General features: G+C 45.5%; 1 long non-coding RNA gene across 1 annotated transcript; it reads right to left on the reverse strand.

Moving 5' to 3' along the window:
- Nucleotides 1-4,816: 4,816 nt before the first annotated feature.
- LOC309365279 lies at nucleotides 4,817-10,414 on the reverse strand. Its single transcript, XR_014165949.1, has 3 exons — nucleotides 10,222-10,414; nucleotides 8,197-8,307; nucleotides 4,817-5,040 (listed from the first exon to the last, which is right to left on the reverse strand). It is a non-coding gene; the product is annotated as an uncharacterized lncRNA (long non-coding RNA).
- Between the last annotated feature and the right edge of the window lie 1,724 nt (nucleotides 10,415-12,138).

The following is a 12,138-nucleotide window of genomic DNA, read 5'->3' on the forward strand; positions in this document are numbered from 1 at the left end:
GGGGAAACGTGTGGCGCTGTGGTCTAAACCACTGAGCCTCTTGGGCTTGCCAATCAGAAGGTTGGTGGTTCGAATCCCCGCAACGGGCTGAGCTCTTGTGCTCAAATTCTGCTTGCGGGTCTCTCATGGGCATATAGTTGGCCTCTGTGAGAACTGGATGCTGGGCTAAGATGGGTTGTTGACATGATGCAGCAACCTCTTCCTGTGTTCTTATTGTGTATTGGTCAGAGTTTATGAACCGACTTCCCTTGGACACTTGTCAACCTCGTAACCCTTGCCTTATGTGTGAAAGTGAGGTCCTTATTTTCCTCCTGCGGGTGAAAGGATGTGACCACACATAACCAGAAGCTGAAATCTGATTTCAGTATTTATTTGCGATGACAATAGCAGAAGATCAGTTCATGCATTTCACTTTAAGAAAAATGGAAGCCTAATATTCTCAAAGGAAACGAAGGTTATACATAAGTGAATGTCAAGGAAGGGGAGAATATAAGGAACAAGGCATGCAAGGGAAAATCAGGGTACAATATGGGGAACAAAAAAGAATGTGGGTTACAATTTAAGGTTTAAACTTAAAGCAGAAGGGGGGGAATCGAAGCATTAGATAAAATAACAATAGCACAGACAAGTGGTCTCACTTACAAAACTAGCAATAATTGTAATGGTTATTGTTGTGACGTGGGGTTTGTGATTTCAGCTCTCTTGACATAATATGCTGGAGACAGTTCTCTAGTAACACTTCTTTATTAAAGCAAACAAGACTGAGACCTGAGGAGGGGAGAGCTACATTTATAGGGACAGGGAACAAGCTAGAAAGGATACATTTTGGAGGGAACAATATCAGGCAATCACAGTTCTGCCTTTTGGAGGAAACCAATAAGACAGAGGATCCAAATACAGCAGCTTAAATGAACCAATAGTAGCTGTACCCTCTGGAACCAAAAGGCAGTTACTTTACCCTAATGCAATACAGACAATAATAATACAGATATAAAATCCTTTGACTCAATACACAACACCCCTCCCCCCCTAGTGAGCACAGCAGACATAATCTCTCAGGTACTGTGGGGTCCTACAACTTCTACTTGATCTCCTGACAACAGGTGTTGCCGGTTCTGGATTGGGTGTCACCTGTGGTAGGGGGGCTGCTATAGGGGTTTTGTCAGGAACAGATGGAGTCCCAGACATCTCAGGGTCCCCTACCTGTACCTCGTCATCCTGAGGACCAGCAGACCCTGGTTCATTTGCTGAGGCCCCTGGTGACTGCACCTATGGGCCATTTTCACCCTGGCCTTGTAGCTCTGCATCGTTAGCCAGGGATGAATTATCAGACTCCTCTCTGCTGAGCGCCCGGTGCCTCAGCTGATCTATATGTCTCTTCCAAACTTGCCCATTTTCCAAGGTCACATAATAGGACACAGGTCCACTAGCCCGGGTGACCACACCAGCCACCCACCGCGAACCTCGTGAATAGTTCCTCACCCAGACCAGATCTTCAGGGGCGAGATACCTTGTTGTGTCAGTCTCAGCCTGGGGGGTTGCTCTTGCATTATGGTTTGGCATTTTATCTGGGTGGACATAATCCAGCACCGTTACCAGTCTTCTACCCAAGAGCAGCTCAGCTGGCGACTTGCCCGTCGCAGTACACGGCGTCGCATGCTGCAAAAATAACATTCGCGCGATGCGAGCTGACCAGTCACCCTCCATTAAGCGCGCAATGGATTCTTTGGCTGTTCTTACCAGGCGCTCCACCTGCCCATTGGAGGATGGGTGAAAGGGCGCGGATGTGACCCCTCTTATGAAGTTATCCGCCAAGAATGCCCTGAATTCTTGGGATACAAAAGCTGCCCCATTATCTGATACAATGGTCTCAGGTAACCCGTGGGTTGCAAACAGCTGCCTCAACACCTTGATTACGGCAGCTGATGCCATGCTAGGGACCATCGCCACTTCTAACCATTTGGAATATGCATCGACGATAACCAAAAAGACCTTCCCCTGGAATGGCCCAGCAAAATCTAAGTGCAGCCGGCTCCAGGGAGATCTGGACTGCTCCCACCAGTGAACTGGTCTCTGGCCACTTCTGGCCGCACCTCTTGGCATGCCTTGCATGTTCGTACCCATTGTTCTATGTTCTGGTCCATTCCAGGCCACCACACATAACATCGGGCTAGCGACTTCATCCTGACCATTCCCGGGTGTCCCATGTGAAGCGTCTCAAGAACCCTGTTTCTCAGTGGTGCTGGGATGATCACCCTATCTCCCCACAGGAGACAACCCTTATGCATGGACAACTCGTGCTGCCTTGTCGCATAAGGCCTGAATTTGTCTTCATGCGGACCACCTGGCCACCCCCTCCCCACCCAAGTGAGCACACGGGAGAGAACAGCATCTTTCCTCGTTTTCTCAGCTATATCAGTAGCCGTTACAGGAGCCCCCGGAAGTGTTTCCAGCATCATTATGTGTTCCGCTGGAGCAGGATCCTCATTGCTCCCGCCAGGAAGGGGCAATCGACTCAGCGCATCAGCGTGGCACAACCGCTTCCCCAGCACATGGGTCAAGGTGTACTGGAACCCGTTCAAGAATATAGACCAACGCAACATTCTGGGGGAGAGAATTTGTGGCGTTTGTTTGTTCGGGTTGAACAACCCTAACAGTGGTTTGTGGTCCGTTTCAATGGAGAAATGGCGACCGTACACATAATCATGGAACTTTTTGATTCCTGCCACAATTGCAAGTGCCTCTTTGTCAATTTGAGCATAGTGGCGCTCCGTGGCCGACAACGTACGGGAATAGAAAGAGATGGGCTTTTCCGACCCATCTGGTTCCCTATGACTCAGCACCGCCCCCAGACCGTATTGAGAGGCATCACATGCCAGGACCAGCGGCTTCGACTCATCATAATGAGCAAGGACGCTCCTGCTACTCAGCATTCCTCGCAAGGAGTCAAAAGCCTTCTGCTGCTCCTGCCCCCATCGCCACACATTCTTTTTCTGCAACAGTCTATGTAATGGTTCAGCTACCGAAGCTTTCTGAGGTAAGAACGAATGATAAAAGTTAATAAGTCCCAGGAATGACTGCAACTCTGTCTTGTTCTGTGGTCGTGGTGCCTCGATGATGGCCTTAACCTTAGCATCTGTGGGGTGGATGCCTGATGCATCAATTTTAAACCCCAAGAAATCCACAGTTGGCACCCCAAAACTGCACTTTTCCTTTTTTAGTTGCAATCCCACCTCCTTGAACTTGAGCAACACTGCACGGACACGCGCAACCAGTTCCTGTGGGTCTTTTCCAGCAATCAAAACGTCATCAAAAAATGGCAAGACCCCCGGCAGACCTCTTAACAGGCGTTCCATGAGCCCTTGAAAAATCCCTGTGGCCACACAAACTCCGAATTGTAATCTGTTAACTCTGAACCCCCCTTTTTGTGTGACAATAGTCTGTGCTTCCGCTGATTGTGGGGTTACAGTGACGTGCAGTGATATTTTTCATAGGGGAACAGTTCGGGCCAGAGGTGCCAGTTTGCGAGAGCGATGGGGGGACGTGACGTTGTGTGTGTGATATCCTGACATCGCAAGTGTAAGCTTTGCGCCTCTCTCCCTAAGCTGAGCAGAAGCCTCCCGTGCTTTGGGAAGGAGGTGCCAATGCTCCAATTTACCAGGAACATTTAGGGGACTAGTCTAGTCCCCATAGTCCACTGACCACACACCACTGTATGAAATACCCAAACAAGTCAGTTAAGGACTGACCAATGACCACTGTGCTCCCAGAACTCAGGGAGACATTTTCTATGCCAGAAGTAGAAAGGCAAATATTATCAATGACACGGGGTTGTGTTCAATTACTTCCTACTCAGAGTGGCTAGGCTAGGTCCATTAGCTTCAGTAGGTCTATTCTGAGTAAAGCATAGTGGAACCTAAGTTAGCCGTGTTCATTAACCTCAGTGTGCTAGCACTGGGCACCTCCCACGTTCCACAATTTGTTCAGAGTATATGTGGTGTACCCTTCAGCGGACAATTCTGCAAAACAGCCACACAAGCAACTGGCAACCCAAAGCATTCGTCGTGAGTGAAGTCGGGTGTGAGATTAATGCAGCAGGGCCTGCGAGACCTGAGTTTCTGTCTTCTACTTTCCAGCAAAGCACAATGTGTACAGCACCGCTTGGCCAGTGACTATCACCTCACCAAGGAACACCCCATTCCCCCTAAGAGAATTGTGCACTTTTTTTCTTTTTCTTTTTTTTGCAGGAGTGTGTTTGTTCTTTTTTGAACAATAGACAATGACAGACGGCGTAAACGAGTGGACACATACGAGCGCTCCTCTGCTCTGGAGCAGGGAGAAGGAGCAAAGTTGTGAACAGAGTAAGAATTGATTCACAGCTGTTGATAGGCCGCCATTCTGATGCTGAGAACCACGCACTGCGAAGTGCTGTCTCCTGTGCTCATGAAGTCTCGCCGTGTGTTTAGGACTCTGAAAAATCATTGCTTTAAAATGTGTGGGGCTCCTCCATGAATACAGAAGGCTGTACACACCACACAGTCAGGCTCCAATTTGTGGAGGGAGATTATGGTGATGGGGGCAAATTCAGTTGGCTTCCCCCCCCCAAAAAAAAGTCCCTGTTTACAGGGACAAACGCCTGTTTGTCATTTGCATCGCAATGGCTTCTACTGTGGGAAAGGGAAATGCGTGTTATATGTGCCTTAGACAGAGGTGTCAACTTGAATAAAATGTTGGGGGGGACAGATAAGCCCAGACCCACATAATCAACCACATGGCGCAGCACACACACACATATAAATGACAATGCCCATCAACATTTGGGGGGGACTTCAAATATTTTAATTGGGGGCAGGGGCTGAAGGGCCCTTGGTCCCTTGGAGGTGGCTCCTATGGCCTTAGATTAAGTTTTAAAGCAGACGTCGGTGTCACAGCAAAGGTATTCCACTCTTGTGCGCGGATAAACGTACGTTTTTCCACAACTCAAACCCGGACTGTTGGAATGACAGGACAAGTGGTGGCTTAACTTTTTCCCAGTTTTGACTAGAAATTGAAAAAAAGAGTGTTCATGTTAACTGGTGAACGAAGGAATACAATTTTATCGAGTTAGTTTAAAGACCCTATCATATACGAGCAAAGAGAATATACCAATAAGGGCATCATAAGTGCCACATAAAAGAAAGGCGTCTTTTAAAAACTCCCCATTAAAATAGGCCTAAAACAGAATTTTATTTTATTTTTTACCATTTTGCAAAAACTACTAAAATTTAATCATTACCATAAAATGTGTTAAAAGACAGGAGCGATATATCACAATACATTTATGTCCTTAAAACTCCAAATCCCCACCCTCAGTTCTCTACAAATGATTCCAAATAACTTTTTCCTAATACGGGAAGTCTTTACTATGACATACTTATTTGTTCCTTGTAACAGAAACCTTACTTTTTCCTACCACACTCCAGGGTTTCCATGCACTTAAGCAAGGGCAGTGTTCTAATTTAATGTTAGAACAAAACTGACATTCAAGAACATAATGAGGCAAAACTTCTAGTACTGTTTCTACACAATTGCATAGTCCATCTTAGACTAATAGGCCTATGAATCCCCACAGCAGCAGGCTTGAGTCCATCTATTCAAAGTAGGGTTGGGTAAAATATTTCTGATATTCTGTTTTTCAGTGAGAAATGGCAGGTGCTGCTGGCAGTCTGCACTTGCCAGCCAGTGAACAAATTACATGACCAAGTGTATTGAGAGCCTGAGGTAAAATTTCAACCTGCTATGCTTAATTATTATTAAGGAAAGGGGATCTTTCATTTACTGAATATTCATCTTGATTTGCTTGTACAAAATTTCCAGGGGGTCCAATTATATCTGGTCTTTATTTCTTTCAGCATATTATTATTATTATTATTATTATTATTATTATTATTATTATTATTATTATTATTAGTTTTACTCTGGGTGGATCTACACAGGAAAAAACCCACTATAAATAAGTCAGAAATTAAATCTCTATAACAAAAGGGGGGAAACGCTGTGTAAAATCACAAAGAAAGTTTTTTTGCTCTCCAGTGTTGCGTGTTTATAATGCATTCAACGCAGTGTGTGTGTTTTTTTACTAATGTGGCTGAGTCCTCAGATTGGACTCATTGAAATGAATTATCTATTAAATTTAATCTGTCTCCTCTGAGTAAAACTCAGTTGAATGAGTATACAATAACAGAGAAAACACATTGTTATAATCTCAGCTATATAAGGTGTCAGGTTTTCTAGAACTTTATGTTGCTTTTCATTTGGTTAATAGCTGTACACAACTCTCCCAAATTTGGAGATACTGCAAGCTCATCTCTAACTTTTTTTTGTGAGAAGACTTCAGCAGCTTCAGGGGAGTTGCGGTTAAGGAGATGCTGGTAATGTTCTTTCCAGTGCAATGCAATAGCTTCTTTATGTTTTAGAAGTGTGGTACCATCTGCTGAGCGTAGTGGGCATATGTCATGATTTATTGGCCCATATATGGTCTTTGTGGCTTTAAATAAACTCTGTGCATCATGAGTGTCAGCTAAGTGCTGGATCCCTTGAGTTTTTTTTCATCCCCCAGGTGTTCTTTAGTTCTTTGCTTCTTCTTTGAACCTCAGCCTTAGCATTGGCATAGGTTTTTTTTTTTTCTTAATGGTTCAGTTTCTATCTCTTTGCCAGATCTGAAAGGACTTCCTTTTCTTGTCAATCATGTGTTCAATCTCATTGTCATTCTCATCAAACCAGTCCTGGTGTTTCTTGGTTTGTTATCCAATAGTTTGTTCACAAGCTGCATTAATGGATGTTTTTAGCTTGGTCTAGTGTTCCTCGATGTTATCAGGGAACTCTGAAAGCAGATGGTCCTTAAGAGTCGTTTGGAAGCAATCCCGCTTAATAGGATCTTGAAGGGCTTGAGTGTTCATTTTGCGCCTCGGTTTCCTTCTTTGAAGCCTGCGTTGAGGTGTAATCTTGATAGCCTTTGTGAAGCATATTAATCAATGATCTGTCCATTTTCAAATATCTGTGTGTTTGCTAGCTGCTTTGGTGGTGTGGAAGCAGGAAACATTGTAGAACCTTTGTGGCCCCCTTGCTGCTGCTTCCCTTTCTTCCAAGAGGCACTGAATCTGTCAAGGACTGAATCATTTCCAAAACTAGTGGATCCATGTGAGCATGGAGAAAATGGTGTTCCTGGGAAGGAGCTGCAGGAATGCTTATGAGAAGGAAACTTTTTTGTTGTTTCTTGTTTTTAAAATGTGTACTTTGGCATATAGGTAAAGGTAAAGGGACCCCTGACCATTAGGTCAAGTTGTGACCGATTCTGGGGTTGCGGCGCTCATCTCGCTTTATTGGCCGAGGGAGCTGGCGTACAGCTTCCGGGTCATGTGGCCAGCATGACTAAGCCGCTTCTGCAAACCAGAACAGTGCACGGAAACGCCGTTTACCTTCCCGCCAGAGTGGTACCTATTTATCTACTTGCACTTTGATGTGCTTTTGAACTGCTAGGTTGGCAGGAGCAGAGACCAAACAACAGGAGCTCACCCCGTTGTGGGGATTCGAACCGCTGACCTTCTGATCGGCAAGTCCTAGGCTCTGTGGTTTAACCCACAGCACCACCCGCGTCCCTACTTTGGCCCAAAGGTGGAAAAACTCCAGCCATGTAAATTTGGTACATTGAGGCCCAGAACCTGGAGCACAACTAAAGTGAAGACTACCCAGGGTGCCTGGGGAAACCCAGCCAGATGGGTGGGGTATAAAAAATAAGTTACTATTGTTGTTGTTGTTGTTGTTGTTGTTGTTGTTGTTACTACTACTTCTACTACTATTACAAAGAGCAAGTTAGAATTATTTAAGATGCTCGGATACAGATACGAGGTGCAACTTGAAGCCTGTGCACATTCCTAAAGTGTAACTCCTCAGATGCAAAACTGGACAACAGTTTTGCATCTGAGGGCACTTTGCAAGTCCGTTAGTGTTATGCTTTTCATCGTTTGTGTACATGTACACGTATGTGGTGACTGTGGGAACAGAATGCTGAGCCAGCTAGACTTTGGGGATGATCCAGCAGAGCGGCCTTTGTGTTCTCACAAACCCCTGTGTCCTCCTTGACATTAGGTCAGCCTAGCCAAACCTACGAAAGGGAACCTGGGAAAAGAGGGGGAGTGGGGAAAATAGGCTCCTTACCATCATATACAATTTTCTTTGAGCACTTAACTCCAGGACATCTGCGGAATAGAGGCCAACATGAACTCACTTCGTGCCATCCATCGCACACTCTGCATTCTACGGCATCCGCTGTAAGAGGCAGGCATTTTTTTTCATAAAATCAAAGAACTATAGAGTTGGAAGGGACCCAGAGGGTCATCTAGTCCAACCCCCCCCCCCTCCGCAATGCAGGACTGTCAACTAAAGATTATTGTTCGTCCCTGCAAAGGTCGCCCTTTCTTTACAAGTCACTAAACCAGGTGCTTTGCTGTGGGGAGGGGAACAGGGTCCCGAAACCCTCTATCTTTTGCACAAGCCCATTGTTTTCTAGCATTTCCTGCTCTGAAAATAAAATAAAAAATAAGCTTTTCCTAATGGGGAAGGCTGAGCCTGCTGCAAGGCAAAGTGCCACTCAGAGCTCAGCTACTCACCATCTTAATATGTGGATGGACTAATCAACTTACATTATCCTGAACCTCAAAAATCCTGTTGGCACTCTATAGCTCAGGATAGACACTGGAAGCAGCAGCAAGATCTACCCCCCCCCTTCAAAACTTGTCTCTGTGTGTATAGATTAGGATATGGAAATTGTATTCAAACTTGTGGCAAAGTTCTGTCTTTGCTGCACATAAAAAGGTAAAGGGACCCCTGACCATCAGGTCTAGTCGTGACCGACTCTGTGGTTGCAGTGCTCATCTCGCTTTATTGGCCGAGAGAGGCGACGTACAGCTTCCGGGTCATGTGGCCAGCATGACTAAGCCGCTTCTGGCGAACCAGAGCAGTGCACGGAAACGCACTTTGACATGCTTTTGAACTGCTAAGTTGGCAGGAGCAGGGACCAAGCAACGGTAGCTCACCCCGTCGCGGGGATTTGAACCGCCGACCTTCTGATCGGCAAGTCCTAGGCTCTGTGGTTTAACCCACAGCGCCACCCACGTCCCCTTGCTGCACATAGCAACATCCTTAAGGAAACCAGTTGTATCCTCTTTTTAAAAGCTGCTGGGGTCCCATGTACTAAGTCAGGGCATTGTTTGGGCGCTCAGATCTTTCTCAACTCCACTCATATACCGTATTTTTTGCTCTATAAGACGCACCAGACCACAAGACGCACCTAGTTTTTGGAGGAGGAGAACAAGAAAAAAAATATTCTGAATCTCAGAAGCCAGAACAGCAAGAGGGATCGCTGCACAGCGAAAGCAGCAATCCCTCTTGCCGTTCTGGCTTCTGGGATAGCTGCGCAGCCTGCATTCGCTCCATAAGACGCACACACATTTCCCCTTACTTTTTAGAAGTGAAAAAGTGAGTCTTATAGAGCAAAAAATACGGCATTTATCTCCTGTGCACACTTTCCCCTAATATGCATATTTTTTAACACATTGGTTAGTTGGAGGAGAGCATCACAAAATTGGGAGAAGCACACATTTTGGAGGATAACTGTGTTTCAATTTGCATCTTGCTGCAGAAAGAGTCACATACAGTATTGGCCTGAATATAAGCCACATCCCCACCCCCACCCCATCCCAACTGCGAAAAGTTAAAGTATGGCTTATATTCATGACCTTACAGTATGCAGCCAGGAGTGCTGGGCAAACAACTCCAGGAGAACGGCAAAGCAGCGCTTACCCCATGCGTAGTCCCCCGTCCTCTCCCCCAAGGCCGGGAAGGGAGAGACCTCAGTACACAGCCAGGGGCAGTGAGGAATGGAGCAGCTTATGTTTGGGTGTATTTCCCCCCCTTTCCCTTCTCCAATTTTAAAGGTGCGGCTTATATTCGGGCCAATATGGTAAGTAGGTTCCCGTCCAAATCTGAAGAAAAATCCAATTTCTCCCTCATTCCAAAGTACCAATACTAATTTTACTACTTCTACTTTTTAAATAAATAAATAAAAATAGCTGTATTTTACGCTAGTTCGCAGAGGATACATGGCAAAGCCCCGAAAGCAGTCTGAGGATTTCTCTATTTTCGGATAAATTTGGTTTCACCTCTTCAAGGGGCACGACTTACCTTCATGGTTAAGGGAGATCAAGAGAAAGAATGCAAGTAAGCAGACCTGAGCCACGCACAGACCCCGATGGTCAAGAAAGAAGCTCTTCCCCATTGGGAAGCCTTTTAGTATGGAGAGGCTGGCTTTGAAGGCTGACAGCTGAGAGACCTCAGGCTTGCAGAGCAGTTGTTCCTGAACCTCTGGTCAGCAGCACATGGCTCAGTGTGAAGAGCCAGGTTCAAGGCATCCAATATATAAGGCCGGGAAAGATCTTATTGACTTCTTCCCTCATTCTGGTGGGCTTCAAAGATACAATAAGCCTCTGGCATTATGCAGGGGTGGTTCTGAAGAGCAGCAGAGGTGTGTGGGTGGTGGTAACCTTGAGCTGTTTGATGGTTCGGAAAAATCATAATTGGCTGAGGGATCAAACAGAACACTGGAGAGAATGGCCCAGGTCTCTGTGGGCACCTGATGCTATCTTACATGAAAGACATGCTTGTTCCTTCCTTCTTTCTTTCTTTTTTTCTTTTTTTCTTTTTTTCTTTCTTTCTTCTTTCTACTTAAGATATAATTTTCATTTATGACAAACATTTCAAACAGAATCATCATTACTTATTCAGTCAAGCCTTGGTTCCCAAATGGCTTAGTTGACGAATAAATAGGCTCCCAAATGCCGAAAACCTGGAAGTAAGTGTTCCAGTTTTCGAACATTTTTTGGAAGCCGAACGTCCGACGCAGCTACTACTTGAGTGCAGGAAGCTCCTGCAGCCAATCGGAAGCCGCGCCTTGGTTTTTGAACAGTTTTGGAAGTTGAATGGACTTCCGGAGCAGATTAAGTTCAAGAACCAAGGTTCCACTGTATTTACTCTATTTCCCTGCATATCCCAATTTAAATCTATTTTATATTTTATTTCCATCCATTTCATATATGTTTTCAATGGACGCATCATTTCGTGTGTGTGATTTTAGGCAGCACTCCTATACACCAGAAGCTGCTGGCATAAACCAAAAACAGCGTAAATTAAGCCGTGCCATGCCTTCCTGGGTTCACCCCTTGCCCACCTCCCTCCCTCCATCTGTGCCACTCACAGTGAGCCAGAGCTCAAACCATTTATAGAGGCTCCCTTATAACATGGTTTAAAAAGCTTTTGTGCATCTTGACCTTGTCGTAGCCTAAATAGGCATGCCAACCATAACGGTTGCCATCTCTTCCAGATCTAAAAGGTCTGTATTTTGTAGTATACATCATTTCATGATCCAGGATAGACAGGCCGCCTCGTAGTAGAGTTTCAAGGCAGGGATCCCTGTGGAATCCAGTGCTGCCTCAAAAGCCATGAGGAGAGAGAGAGAGAGAGAGAGAGAGAGAGAGAGAGAGAGAGAGAGAGAGAGAGTATGCCAACAACCTGATAGGCCAAAGTGTGTAGCTCAATTATGAATGTAGCTATATTTTACAGTCAACATGGAAGACACCAGAAACCTTGTAGAGTGGAACCTTGGTTTTTGAACACCTCCATAGTCAAATGTTTTGGCTCCCAAAAGTCAAAAACTTGGAAGTAACTGCTCTGGTTTTCAAACGTTTTTTGGAAGCCAAACATGCCACATGGCTTCCGTCTTGAGTTTCCCTATTGTATTGAGGCTTTCACTTTCACTTTTCGAACATTTCCAAAGTCAGTCAGTCTTCTGGAATGGATTACGTTCGAAAACCAAGGTTCCAATATACTAGAGAAGCAAGCGGTGGAACTCAGGTTCCTTCCTCCTCGCATGACTGGGGAGGTCTGCAGGTTATGGGGACTTGCTGGCCAGTTCTTTTACAGCAGCAGCAGTAGCCCTGCAGATGGTGGGAGGCTTTCAAGTCCAACCCCAGAGCTTTCATGTCCAGCAGGATTAGATAATCTGAGGAGCCAAAATGGTCCCATCTGACCTTATATAGCCATTAC

The sequence above is a fragment of the Podarcis melisellensis genome (assembly GCF_964234715.1).
Source record: "Podarcis melisellensis genome assembly, chromosome: 2".
NCBI classification, from domain to species: domain Eukaryota; kingdom Metazoa; phylum Chordata; class Lepidosauria; order Squamata; family Lacertidae; genus Podarcis; species Podarcis melisellensis.